Below are 14,993 nucleotides of genomic sequence, written 5' to 3' on the forward strand. Positions count from 1 at the left end.
TCCGCTCCGCAACGGGAGAGGCCACAACAGCGAGAGGCCCACGTACCGCAAAAAAAAAAAAAAGAGCAATTTTAGTTGTTCTTAAAAACTTCCCCAACGTGCCATTTTCTGTAGGAGCTGGTTCTCCAAGTCCTGCTCTATTACACACACACACACCCCATGATGAACTCCCTTCTGCTTTCCTACTGCCTGCCCCTCTTCACACCATTCAGTACTTAAGAGGGCAGAGCACGGCCTCCCCTGCATGAATCCTCTCCCTTAATCCTCCGTAGCTGAGCCCATACTGCCAAATTGGAACAAAACTTCATTGCAGGTTAGGTGATTTTGGAGCAGAAGTACGCCACATGACAACTGACGCTGACACTTGAAGTGGCTGCCCAGGGTCGCTCCATGGGGCCTGTCTTCCTGTGCGGGCAGCGAGCTCACCACCATCAGCCATTCCCTGCCTTGCCCACAACATCTGTAGCCACCACACCTCCACCGGGCATCTTAAATGCTTTAGCTATTGGAGGATCCATCTGTACCTGGTACAGAGAAAGGCAGGCGTTTCTTTCCCCTTGTGGTTTAGTCTGTCTCCCAGGCCTGCGTTCCTGCCTGCCCCAGAAGCTGCCTCATCTCAGGATGACTGAATAGGAATGTCCACTTCATTCAAGAGACCCCAGCCCTGACTCTTATGGTACCTTATGGTCCACTAAGCTAAAAAATAATTATATAAAAAGTAGTGTTAGCTAAGACTTAAAAACCAAGAATACATTGATATGGGGGCATAGTTTGACAGACGTAGTTAATTTGGGGGAGTGGTAGAGACAGGAAGATGCAAAAATTAGTGGAGAAGGAAGGGATGATCATTATGTTTGGAGCTTTTTATTGTCTTTCAGCGCTGAGACTCAGGATATTTCTCCACTCTGGCAACAGCCAGTCGATTAAGAAGGCAGTCCTGCTAGATTGTGTGGTGTTCAAACACTGTGTCACCAGCCTGAATGGGATTTGTTGAGGTTTTCTTTTTTTAAATTTTATTTTTGGCTGTGTTGGGCCTTCACTGCTGCACGCAGGCTTTCTCCAGTTGCTGTGAGCAGGGCCTACTCTACGTTGAGGTGTACGGGCTTCTCATTGCAATGGATTCTCTTGTTGCAGAGCATGGGCTCTAGGGCACACAGGCTTCAGTAGTTGTGGCGTGTGGGCTCAGTAGTTGTGGCTCATGGACTCTAGAATGCAGGCTCAGTAGTTGTGGTGCATGGGCTTAGTTGCTCCGCGGCATGTGGGATCTTCCCAGACCAGGCATGGAACCCGTGTCTCCTGCATTGGCAGTCAGATTCTTAACCACTGCACCACCAGGGAAGTCCCTGTTGAGTTTTTGTGTGGAAAGGAATTTGCCTTAGTTGTGTCGTGTCCCTTCCTGGATGTTTGGTATTGGTGTTGCCTTGCACAGCACTGGGTGGAGTTGTCATGCAACTTTGTGCGTGTGGTGGGTAATCCCTCTGCGAACTCTTGGCAGGCTTACACTGTGAGGTCCTCTTTACTCCTCATTATGCTAAAAGCTAAGTGGATGTCTTTTTATGAAGTAGGGACCTCTTTTCATTGGCTACAATAGCTGTCACCAGCTGTTGTCACTTTGCTTTTACCCAATAAACTGAGCATGTTGCTTCTAAGAAAGAAAATGTGATAGCTTAAATGGACATGTTTGAGTACCTCATTAATCAACAAATATTTAAGAATCTGAAAAGAATCAGGATATGGAAGGTGCCAGAAATATAAACACATTCCCTGTCCCCAGAGAGCTGAGTCTAGTGGAGAGTCACACGTGCGAAGTGATTTAACAGACACATCCCTCTTTGCAGTTTATAACTGTTATCATTGTTTTCCCAAAAGCAGACACTAAAAACAGGATTTGGGTGTGAGTCATATTCTCTCTGTCTCGCTTTAAATCTTATTACTTTATGCACTGTGCAAAATGGAATACTGCTTAGAAAAATTCCTCCACCTAGAAGACAAACTTTTTAGAGGGACATGTGTGGTAGAGCTGACCATAGTGATCATGTCCTTAGGCTGTCAAAAGGGGAATGGGTGCCACCACCAAGAAGCAGGAGGGAAGGCAATGTGGCTGGGATCTGCTCCTGGACATCAGAATTTTCCAAAGAATCAATGATCCAAAGAAGAAATTATCAAACCTAAAAGACAACATGCTCACATAATTAAAATTGGAAACTAAAAGATCACCTCTCAACAAAAGAACATCTATTAATTTATCTGTTCATATTTTACTCGCCCTGCCAGGTTAACCATATTCTGGGATGGTATAATCCAGCCCACACTGAACACAGGCAACAAATAATTAGAAAATGTGTCTCCAAATAACCTTGGTCCTAAGAATTTCAAAGAAAACCTCTGAAAGTGTTACGTGGTTAGACTGCTTTCTAGATGTCATGAAAGGTTCTAGAAGCTACCCACCATCACAGAGAAGTATGAACCCAGGAGACACCTGGCACCAAATAAACATAATAATTCCAAAGGCAGAAAGTGGGGACGTGGGGACAAGGAGATATCAAACTTGTTCTAATGAAGACCAAATGTGGAGGGGAGATGAGAGGGGCCGGAAGACAAAGCGTTAAATTATTTGCCTACAAACAGTGGCTTCTGAGAGGTGAAATGACTGTCAACACTTCATGGCGGTGCAGATTTGCAAGTCCTGCCAACAGCACAGTAGTTCTCCAATTCTATCTGCCTGAGAATTTCCTGATGCGTGTATTTAAAATGCATATTTCTAGGCCCTATTTCCAAAGATACTGATGCACTAGATATGGTGTAGTGCCCACGGATGAGCATTTTTAAAAGCCCCACACGTGATTTTTTCCCGTTCTTAGTTTTATTTATTTAACATCTTTATTGGAGTATAATTGCTTTACAATGTGCTAGTTTCTGCTGTATAACAAAGTGAATCAGTTATATGTATACATATATTCCCATATCTCCTCCCTCTTGCGTCACCCTCCCACCCTACCTATCCCACCCCTCTAGGTGGTCACAAAGCACCGAGCTGATCTTCCTGTGCTATGTGGCTACTTCCCACTAGCTATCTATTTTACATTTGGTAGTGTTTATATGTCAATGCTACTCTCTCACTTTGTCCCAGCTTACCCTTCCCCCTCCCCGTGTCCTCAAGTCCATTCTCTACGTCTGTGTTTTTATTCCTGTCCTGCCTCTAGGCTCATCAGAACCATTTTTTCTTAGATTCCATATATATGTGTTAGCATACGGTATTTGTTTTTCTCTTTCTGACTTACTTCACTCTGTATGACAGACTCTAGGTCCATCCACCTCACTACAAATAACTCAATTTCATTTCTTTTTGTGGCTGAGTAATACTCCATTGTGTATATGTGCCACACCTTCTTTATCCATTCATCTGTCATTGGACACTTAGGTTGCTTCCACGTCCTGACTATTGTAAATAGTGCTGCAATGAACACTGCACCACATGTGATTCTGATGCAGGTGGTACCAGATAGAGAGGCTACAGAATTTCCTTTGGGCACTAGTTCCCAATTCTGACAGCTGCCCCCAAGTGACTGCAAGAACTTGTTAGTGGATAGGCAAGACACTGGCAAGGCTTCCACAGGTACAGGGGACCTGCACAACAAATATACAATCTGCTGAGAGAAGTACATTAGAACTATTAAAGAGTACTATCTATCGTAACTGATTTATCCTTTCCTTCCACACCTAAAAATTAAATACAGAGTAGGAGATGCAGAAACAAAGGAAAGGACCACTTAAGTACTTTTTTCCACTAAACTCAATTATTATAGATGACTGCCGGTATTTTTTGTTGGGGAAAGGGAAAAAGACAAGTTGCACATCAAAGCAGCACTCAGAAGCTTGCTTTTAAGTTACAAATATATTGATGATTTCTAATATTCAGATCAAATACTAGGATGTGTTTCTATATCTTCTGTTATGGGATATAAAATTCATGTACATATTCATATGTTGAAGTCCAAACCCCCAGTCCCTCAGAATGTGACTATATTTGGAAATAGGGTCTTTAAAGAGGTAATGAAATTAAAATGAGGTCAGTAGGGTAGGCCTTAATCCAGTAGGACTGGTGTCCTTATAAGAGGATGAAATTTGGACACAGACACAGAGGGAAGATGACATAAAGACATAGGGAGAAGGTGGCCATCTATAAGCCAAGGAGAGAGGCCTCAGAAGAAACCGGGGTGGTCGTTTAGTCCACCCCGTCTGCGGTACACTGTGATGGCAGGCTTCCCAAACTAACACATCTACTCGTATAAAAAGCAAGGCAATCCTATCTCATCCAATACCTTCCTTAGGCAGTGTACTTGTCCTAGTTCTGAAAGGAGGCAGGCCGTGCTCAGAGCTGACACTCTAAGAAAAAGGGAGGAGAGAATGAAGCACCAGATGTTCAACAACTTATCACTTTGTGATGCCTGAAGCTCATGGCACCACTGCTGTTCATCTCCTGTGGCTCCTCTTCCCCTCCTGGGTCTCCCCGACGGGGGAGGTGAGGGCTGCGAGGAAAGAAGGTCAATATCCACAAACCCCAAACCAACTAGCTCCCTCCTTGCCTTTCTTATCAGGGAGAGAACTGATACCTCCTCTCCATTTTCTAGATGTCGCCTCCTCTGGTTCTACAATTATTAAATGTACGCATAGACGGGTAGGCTGTTTAACGCTGGAGAGGCGTTTCTGTGTACGGAGGTGGGGGAGTATATTCTGGAAACGTTTCATGTTCATCCACCCTCACCAGAGCACCTCCCCGAAGGTGCACCTGTGCATTCAAAAGACCCAGGCCCTCCATCTGAGAACAACTTCCTGGCAACGTCTTGGATTTTTTTTTTTTTTTTAACGTCTTGGATTTTGATGGAGTTGTTTTTAACGGACCTTTCTGCCACTGCCTGCAGTAACCGAGAGACACCGATAGCCCAACTTCCTATTTGGGGAGATTCCAGTCCTCACTGATGAGCCCTCTGGACAGGGCTACCTTCCTATCCCCTCTTACTAGTCTTTGATCATTCTTCCATATTAATGATAGAAAATTTAGAGACAGGATAATGCTTCAACTCAGAAGAAAAGCTTGTTACCTTAGCACAAAAGTTACTAGATGAATTCCTCACTCTCCTCCTTGCTATAGCAATACTCAGCATCAAATCCCTTCTTAGGTTTTACAGTTTTATAACTGCCAGAAACAAAGCTGATTCTTACAAAGATCTAACCCCTCACACATCCATCCCCATCGTGGGGCATTCTAAATACTTCTGAACATAACCAACTTTTAAGCCAGTTGCCTATAGTTAAGAAACTACTTTAAATCGCACCACTATCACTCTTATACAAGCAGAGCTAATCAACTAACAAACTCAGTTTCCTATTATCCTTCAACAAGAAGGTCATCAAGAGGATCAAAAAGAATAACGGCCATAAAAAATCCACAAATCTATAGTGATACTCAGAAAAGGGTGAGTGAGGAAACTCTTCACAGATGAATGCCAGCAGCTCAACATAGAAGCAATGAAAGAATCACAGAATCTCCATTTAGTACTTCCAATGTAAGAGCTGATTCAGGCAGGGAGCAAAGGAAGGTAAAATTTGGTTGAAAAGTTGTTTGAAAACAGGATATTTGCACTTGGCCAAAAATCACTCCACAAATTCTTACTAATTGCAAAGGAAAAGGTACTTTTCTGGTGGAAAGACCCAGGAGTCGTTGGCTCTGCATCAGTAATACTGAGACAGCAGGACATCATGTAATATGAAATTCACAGCATCACCTATGAAGTAGTTTTGGCAAAAATGGTTGCTATAGGCTGAAATGTCTGTGCCCCGCACCCAAAATTCCTCTGTTGAGACCTAATCCCCAGCGTGATGGTATTTGGAGGTAAGGCCTCAGGAGATGATTAGGTCATGAGGGTATACCCCTGATGAATGGGATTAGTGTCCTTATAAAAGAGACCCTACAGAGTTCCCTTGCCCCTTTTGCCATGTGAGTGTACAAGGAGACCATCTGCAGCCCAGAAGGGGGCCCTCACCCAACCACAGAGGCACCCTGATCTCAGACTTGCAGCCTCCAGTTCTGTGAGAAATAAATTTGTTGTTTATAAGCCACCCAGTCTATAGTATTTTTGTTACAGCAGCCTAAGTGGACTGAGATAATCTAACCTGAATCTACTCACACTTCTAAATCTAATTTCCAGTTTACAGGAAATACACACACTAAAGAATAAGTAAATGATACATGCGGAAACCATCAAGAAACCCATAATGTGGGACATCCTCCAAGACAACAAGCCTAGACTCTCCAAAAAGTTAAAAGGAGGTGTGGAGGCTGTTGAAACGGATTAAAAAAGACAAAACCAAATGCAATTCATGAACCTTGAATCCTAATGTTGAAAAAACACTACAAGACATTTCTCAAATAAGCACGGAAATTTGAAAATACTGGATATTTGATGGTAAAAACCACCACTGTTAATTTTCTTAGGGGTACTGCTGTATTACTGTAATGAAGGGGAAATGTCCTTATTGTTAGGAGATGCATCCTGAAGTATTTAGGGGTGAAATGCTCTGATGTCTGAAACTTAGCAGATATAGCGAAATACTGTTTGCTGGTGCAGTGTACTGGCAGGGCACACAGGAAGCTCTTTCCTTTTGTAAGAGAACTGCTCTGCAGTCACGCCCTACTGTGCCATGCTACTCCCGTTCATGGGTACTTGGTCCGGCGTCTCCAGACTCCAGCCCAGGGCCGTGGGGTTCTGCACTGGCTTTCTCATCTGACAGCAGGAGCCTCTGCTCTGTGTGCTGATGCTGGCTTTCCTTTATGGAGGCACAGCTAGGAGCACACAGGCAGGCAGTGAGAAGGCTGTTCCACACCCTGAATTCCTTATTTCCTACACGCAATGAGGTAGAAAGGGAGGCCTGAATTATGGCTGAACCCAGCCAGGTTCAGCTGACAAGCTTTTCCGGCCGCCTAACAGCATATGGTAATTATTAACCACACAACGGAGTCCAGCCGGCCTGGGCCCTCTGCTGGCACAAGAAAAGTTCCAAATAATTTCCAATAACAGCAACGACAACCATGGTTCTTGAGTACTTACTAAGTACCAGACACCATTCTAAGTGCCTGATGTATCCTAATGTATGGATTTACAGGAGCGGTCAAGCTTTACCGTATTATCATTAAGTACTACCATCCAGGACTGACTGAAACCCTCACTGTAGGCAAAGGCTAAAAAGTAATTTGGAATAATATTCACATTCAGAAGGCTAAGTCACCTTAGCTTGAAAAAATGGGAATTGATACTGCAAGTGGGAGGAGGTTCAGTATTTCTTTTCTAAAAACCATTAATGCAGGACTTCCCTGGTGGCGCAGTGGTTAAGAATCCTCCTGCCAATGCAGGGGACACGGGTTCGAGCCCTGGTCCGGGAAGATCCCACGTGCCGTGGAGCAACTAAGCCCGTGCACCACAATTACTGAGCCTGCAAGCCACAACTACTGAAGCCCGTGCACCTAGAGCCCATGCCCCACAACAAGAGAAGCCACCACAACGAGAAGCCCGCACACCACAATGAAGAGTAGCCCCAGCTCGCTGCAACTAGAGAAAGCCCATGCGCAGCAATGAAGACCCAACACAGCCAAAAATAAATAAATAAACAAAAATAAATTTCAAATAAAAAATAAAATAAAAACCATTAACACAAATCAGCCCTCAAACTCTTGCAAGTCTCAGCATCTATAACCATTTATTATGGAAAGTATGTACCACAATCAAAAATCACAGCTTGCTTCCTGACGTCCGCAATCAAAGCAAGAGAAACAAAGATATATCACCTAACCCAGTTGTTCCTCCTGGGCCATCACTCATCGGCCACTTGCCATTGCTCAACTTTTTTCACACAATAGCGTTAGAAAGTTCTAAAGACTAGAGCAGATGTTTCCCTCCTCAAAGTTACTGCAGACAGTTATTAAGGGTGGGGAAAAAGAAGCATCAAATATCCCTTGGGGATAGAATAAAGGGGAAAAAACACCTGCAAACATCAAGGAAGTCAGGTAGGCATTTGAATCTTGGAGGTCGGCAGCTGAATTACATGAACATGGACAAAAAAAGAAGTGTCGTCAACCATTTAGCAACTGACTCCAGTATTTAACCACCTGGTAACTATCCAGAAGACAGTAACTTTTTACTCATACAATAGGAAGGCTACACTGGAATATCATACAGCAATTGGAAAGGAAGGGTAGCAGAATATGCCACCCCCAAAATAAGACCACAGGAGTTCAGGACATGCCACGCCAAAGCATGCCACTTGGGAATATTGATTATTCTGAGCTGTAGGCACTTGAGAAACAGCAAATGCAGGGAGAGGCTTCCTCCAAACTCCCCAATCTCCCTAAAGACAGCTTCCAAAAACAACACATCTGTCATAAATCCCCTCCCTGGAGTTTCATCGACTGGGGAAAACTGACTGTTATCACAAGAGAGCAGAACAGAAGTCAACACAAACTTTGTCACAAACTCTCATACCTCCCATCTATTCAAGGGCCCATTCATCCTTCCTAAAAATCATTTACTCTCCCCTAAGAGGGCTATACCCACTTCCCCTTTCTCTATTCAGGTGGTCTTCAATCCTGAATTCTCAGCCACCTGGGGAAGTTACTAATTTTCCCCTGGTATTGTAACAAAGTGGGATCTCGCTGCTCCCCACTCAAAAGGCATTAAAGAGGCAAGGTTGATGGCAAGGAAAGTTTGCTTTATTTTGGACACCAGCAACTGGTGGGGGGAGGGGTGGGGGCGACTCCCCCCTCCCCCACCTCCCGACAATCGCTGGGCAAGAGCTTTATAGATGCAGGGAGGGGGCTACATGCAGAAACAGCACAGTCAGCTCGACAGTCACCTTGAAATTGGGCATGCAGTGGTCTGACCAGTGTCATCTTGATTGTTTTAAGTACAGTTAATCTTCAGTGCCAGGGTCGGTTTGTTCCCATTTCCTTGAGGCCAGTTCTCAGAATTGTGGCAGCTTAGGTCATGGCTACAGTCTGGTCATCACGTAGTTAACTTCTTCCACCTGGTGGGGTTTCAGTATCTACCAGACAGCTCACAGGATAGGGCTCAGAAGATTATCTATAGCCCATGAAGAGGAACTAAAGGTCCTTGACTACGCTTATTGACTGAACTATTATTATTTAGTCTTGTTGGACTGTTTTCTTTTGTTTCTGCATTTTCTCACTTCTCTGATTAAACTTATTCTTTGGCTAAAGTTTTTCCACAGACAAAAGGCAGGCAGAGGACATGGGGGGGGGGTCACGCTCCGTTTCACTATCACCCATGTATACTGAGATTTGCATGTTAACTTGTTTTTCTCTTGTTAGTCTTTTATTATAAGCGTCTCAGCTAAGAACTTAGAAGGGTAGAGGGAAAATGCTTCCTCCCTTACAGAAAAAATGTGCATCACTACAGGCAACAATATGGATGAAATCTCATATAATGTTCAACAAAAGGAGCCAGACATTAAATAGTACATACAATCACTTTGTATCATTTACTCATTTAAATTTTTTTAATTTTTAAAATATTTTAAATGTGTATACGGAATAAAATTCAAACAAGGCAAAAATGATTAATGCTATTAGAATTTAGAATAGTGGTTACTTTTGAAGAGAGTAGTAACTAGGAAGGGGCATCACGGGTAGGGAGTGTCTCTGGGGGCTGGTGAGGTTCTATTTCTTTATGTGGGTGCTGATTATACAGGTGTTCTCTGCACATGAAAATTCATTGAACTGTATATTCTTCTGTGTGTACTTTCCATATGTATGTTACACTACAAAAATTTAACTAAAAACGTGTGAAAACAATCAAAGCCACAATGAGATATCACCTCACATCCATTAGAGTGGCTATTATAAAAAAAATGAGATTAACAAGTGTTGGTGAAGATCTGGAGAAAAGGGAACCCTCGTTCACTGTTGGTTGTAATGTAAATTGGTGCAGCCACTATGGAAAACAGGATGGAGGTTCCTCAAAAAATTAAAAATAGAACTACTATATGATTCAGCAATTCCAGTCTGGGTATATATTCATATCCACAGGGAATTAAATAGCTATCTCCAAGAGATACCTATATCCCCCCATGTTAAATGCAGCAGTATTAACAATGGCCGAGATACGAAAATAACCTGTGTTCATTGACGGATGAATGGAAAAAGAAAATGTGGGATTATATATATATACAATCTCTATACATATATATAGATTTAGATATACACACACACATATATATAATGGAATATTATTCAGCCATTAAAAAGAATGAAATATTGCTGTTTGCAACATGGATGGACCTTGAGGATATTATGCTTAGTGAAGTAAGTCAGAGAAAGACAAATATTATATGATCTCATGTATACGTGGAATCTAAAAAACAAACAAGCAAGTTCACAGGTACAGAAAACAGATTGGTGGTTGCCAGAGGTAGGGGTGAGACAGGCTGGGACCTGGGACCCTCTGCTTCAGTGCCTGCACCTGCACAAAATACAAAGAAACTCTAAGGGACTAAAAATAGCTGTATGCATGTGCAGTTGGGGCAAATTAGGAACAAAAAGATACAAAAAAGACCAAAACCCCACTGCCACTTCTGAGGACCTGAGAGCAAAAGCAGGGTACTGCGCATGCCCCCTGCACACAGCACCACCAAGGAGGTGAGCAGAACACCTAAGCCACCCCTCTGGACTGACCCGTGAACCCGTCCCTGCCCTCACGCCAGCTAAGGAACCAGCTCGCCTGCCCCCTTCAGGGAGGGAGCAAGGGAACCTGCGACTTGTTCTCGCTCCCCGCTTCTGCAGCAGGAGCCCCAATAAAGCCTTGCCTGAATTTCCTGTCTGGCCTGTTATTGATTTCTATTGATTAAGGAAGGCCAAGAACCCTGGTTGTTAACAGACTTTGTGGCGCCCAACATGAGGCAGTTTTCCCCTTCTTGGGAGAGGATCTGGGCACCCCAAGGACCACTGAATGCAGCTTCCCCATGGGTGACAAGTGGCCACCTGAACCTCGTGCTTCAGTGTCACCACATTTGCTAAGTCTGCCTTCCTGGCCCCTGGGGGCCTCAGTACCCTCATTCAGACAACAGTTTCCCCCTCCCCTTTGTCCCTTTCGCTCTCCTGATATCTACTTCTCCTTTGTCCTCTCCTACTTCTCCGTCCTATCCTTCCGAGAGAGTGGACGTCGGGCAGCTACAGCATCATCCCTCTCAGCCTGTGAGGATATACTCCCTCTGGCTGGCAATGGCTCACCTTGATGGGTGACAAGCAGAGGTGGGAGAGGCTCACCTTGCACCATGCAGGTCTTGGTCCAGTGGGTTCTCCCTGATGGGAGATTTATGAGAGTGATAGAGGTTTAAACTTCATATCTTGTAGTGGCTGAAAGTCTTGATTGTCCCAGTATTCTCACCCTTATTTTCCTGCTGTCTCTTTTTTCAGTCTTTTCTGTCCCTCCTCGCTTTACCTCTCCCTTGATTTTTATGCCTTTTCCCAACCCCTTTACCCTGAAAACCTCGTTTGTGTCTTTAAGTTTCTGCCATTGGTACATGTTGAGTAAAAGGATCTTTGTCTGATGCAGTTTTGTCTGTCCAGCTGCTGCTACAAGTCTCTGCCAAGATTGTGGGCACAGTGGAGCATTTAAGCCTTAGAAATACAAACACAGCTCACATTGCCTGAGACTCCAGCCTTGGGTTACTTAGTGGGATTTTAAAGATGAAAAAAAAAAAAAAAGAGGATCTTGCATTTCTCTCCTCTGCCTTTGTAATGTAACTATTCTGCCTGGGCTTTCAGGAACTATCTGATCCATCTGTAGTCCCCCAGAGTGAGGAAAAAAAAGAGGCCTTGTTAAACTCAGGCAGGAAAACTATGAGATCTCTGGTTCTGTCTGTCTTTATGTAAAAATCAGCTTGTAAATGAGCTGTATTTAATTGGCTTAAATTGAGCACTTATATACATTCTTGGAAATATAAAAGAAACTCACCAGAATACATTTCAGGTTCATGTGATCCGGGAAGTACTCAGTATTGAATATCTGGTATTAAAGCCAGCTTAAGCTTGTGGGTTTAACTAATACAGACCTGTCTTTAGAGTCATCAACATAAAGTATAAGATTTTTATTGTACCTAGGGTTACTGAAAGTCAGTAAGTGCATATTGTTTGTTACGAAATTCGTCAACAAGGAAAATAACCTGATATTAAACTTTTATGTAAATGTAAAAGAGCTTTTTGGTAAACTCTATAATTATGTTTTGGAAATATGCATATAAAATAGTCTCTCCAGATTTTGGTAACTTGAACCTAAATTAAGTTAAATGATGGAAGTTTGTTGAACAGCTAGGTCATTCCCAAATAAAATATCTAGACATCAGTTACTAAACAGAGAAACTAAAGGTATATAGAACTGTTAATGAATATGTTTGGTGCCACCCTGAGATGTTCTCTACCAATAAGACAGTTTATGGTTGCTTAAGGAAAGTAGGATGTGTGTTTTCAGTAAAGAAGGTATGAGAAATGGAATTGCATTTTATTAAGGGAAAAGAAAGTAGGTTTGTCTTAGGTTGTTTCTGGATGGAAAAAATGAGGGACAAGTTAATATGGATATAGAAAGTGATGGAAGGTTTGTGCATGGTTGGGATTGGCTAGGTTTAGATTGAATTTAATTAAGAAAAATGAAATCTGTTGTTGAAAGTAAGCTGGTGCAAGACTCAATTTGGTGCTCTCTCTCTCTCTCTCTCTGTTAAGAGGACAAAATTCTTCTGGAATGCTGCTTTTGATAACGATCATGTGACTTTCTGTGCCTTTAAGTGATCTGTGTTTACTTTTGAAATCTTTTTTTCACCTTAGCTCAAGCAATAAGTATTGTTTCACAGCGACCTATGATCCTATCTGAGCAGGTGTTTTAAAACTCTTGGAAATTTCTGACAGACTTCCCGAATGTCAAATTCTAATTAAAGTTCTTTTGACTTCCAGCTAACTGTGGGCCCCTGGAGCATCCCAAAGACAGACCCTAAACTAATTAGGTTCATTTGGTATGTTAAATTACATGGGAAGCGGGGCTTCCCTGGTGGCGCAGTGGTTGCGAGTCCGACTGAGGATGCAGGGGACACGGGTTCGTGCCCCAGTCCGGGAAGACCCCACATGGTTCGGAGCGGCTGGGCCCGTGAGCCATGGCCGCTGAGCCTGCACGTCCGGAGCCTGTGCTCCGCAATGGGAGAGCCCACCCACAACAGTGAGAGGCTTGCATACCACAAAAAAAAAAAAAAAAAAATTACATGGGAAGCATTGTCGAATGAGTACTAAATCTTCTTAGGTTGTGTCGTATGGGTAAATGTTATTAATATAAATATTCTAGAACTTATATGGAATTCCTAAAAATCTGATATGTTCTGATAAAATGTTACCAGTCATAATTATAGTTATTATAACCAGGATTCTTTGTCAATTGCATTGTGATCAGATATTTAACTGTGCCTTTAAGCCTAGTCATTCACAGACAGTTAAGCTGATACTTTGCAAAAATGCCTCATCTTCAAGAAGATTCATAGAAAGAGCTTTTGACAAGTACAGGTTTCTGGTAACTTCTATATCATACCACTAAACTGGGTAAATCTGATGGGCTTTTATAAAACTAATAATTACATGGGATTGAGTAAACTGATGGATATGTTATAATTTTTCAGTTTTGTTAATCTCCAACCTCACTCTATTTCCAGAAATCCCCAATAATTTTTTTGCCTCCTGTCCCTTGGGTCTTGAACCCCATGCTGCCTTCCATAATGCCCAACTCCAACTTCTCCAAGGGTTCCTCTTTACATCTATTGGACCCCCTTTACTCCAAGCGTTGGCAGCCTATACACTGCTACAGACAGCCTATTGTGCTGGCCGCTGCCCAGAAACCCATATTATAAACTTTGTAGATGCTCAATCGTGAGGAATACAACCCAGCATAGGAAAACTTATTATAACACATAAGCTTTATAGACAACAGATCCCCATCAAGGAGAGTCCTGGCAACGCACCGACAATGGTTCAAACTTTCCTCACCCCGTCCCCACCACCCAGTGACCCCTTGCGCAAGGGACTGGGTCAACCAGAGATGTCTGGTTCGTCAATGGGAGAGTAGAGGACGCTCTAAACCCTATTAGGTTCGAAGGGAATGTGGAGGACACTCTGACCCTTCAGGTTAAAGCCTCCTAAATGTTTCTGGGATACTGGATTCCATTTCTAGGAGAGCTCTCTTGTTCTTCGTTGCAGATTGCTCAACATGTGAGGATCCCCTTCTAAGCCAGAAGAAACACCTCTGGAGTATATCCTTAAAAATAGGAAATTTTTTAAAATAGATGGGCTGAAAAAGGAAAAACTTTACTGTAACACTGTATGGCCTTTATGCAAGTTGGGGGGATGGAGAAAAATGGCCTGAAAATGGATCTCCAAATTATAATACTATCTTGCAAATGGATCTTTACTGTTGCAAGATGAGAAAATGGACTGAGATTCCCTATGTTCAAGCTTTCATGGTCCTTTACCAAAATCCCACCCTATGGGGCCTTAGTAATCAAAGGCCTGGGGAAACAGAAAACACTCCCAACATCTTAGACAATCCCCTTCTAACCTTTCCCAACTCTCAGGGAGGAAACCAAGCCTTCCCTGCTTTTCTGGTGCCACCTACCTTTCCAGAGCCACCTACTTCTCCAGATCCCTCTGACCGATCCCAAACTCTGACTCCCTAGGTCCCTTTATATCTTCCGTTACCCCAGGAGGGAGAGACTAGTCCCTCCAGGGTAACCAGTAGGGAAATTTCCTATCACCCAGATTCAGGGAAAATATGCCCTCTTATGGAAGTGACAAGTGGCAAAGGGACAGAGTATATGTGCCCTTCTCTTTAAACAATTTAGCCCAATGCAAACAGAGACTGGGCCGATTTTCTGAAGACAGTATAAGTTTGAAG

This window comes from Phocoena phocoena, chromosome 7 (assembly GCF_963924675.1).
Source record: "Phocoena phocoena chromosome 7, mPhoPho1.1, whole genome shotgun sequence".
NCBI lineage: Eukaryota > Metazoa > Chordata > Mammalia > Artiodactyla > Phocoenidae > Phocoena > Phocoena phocoena.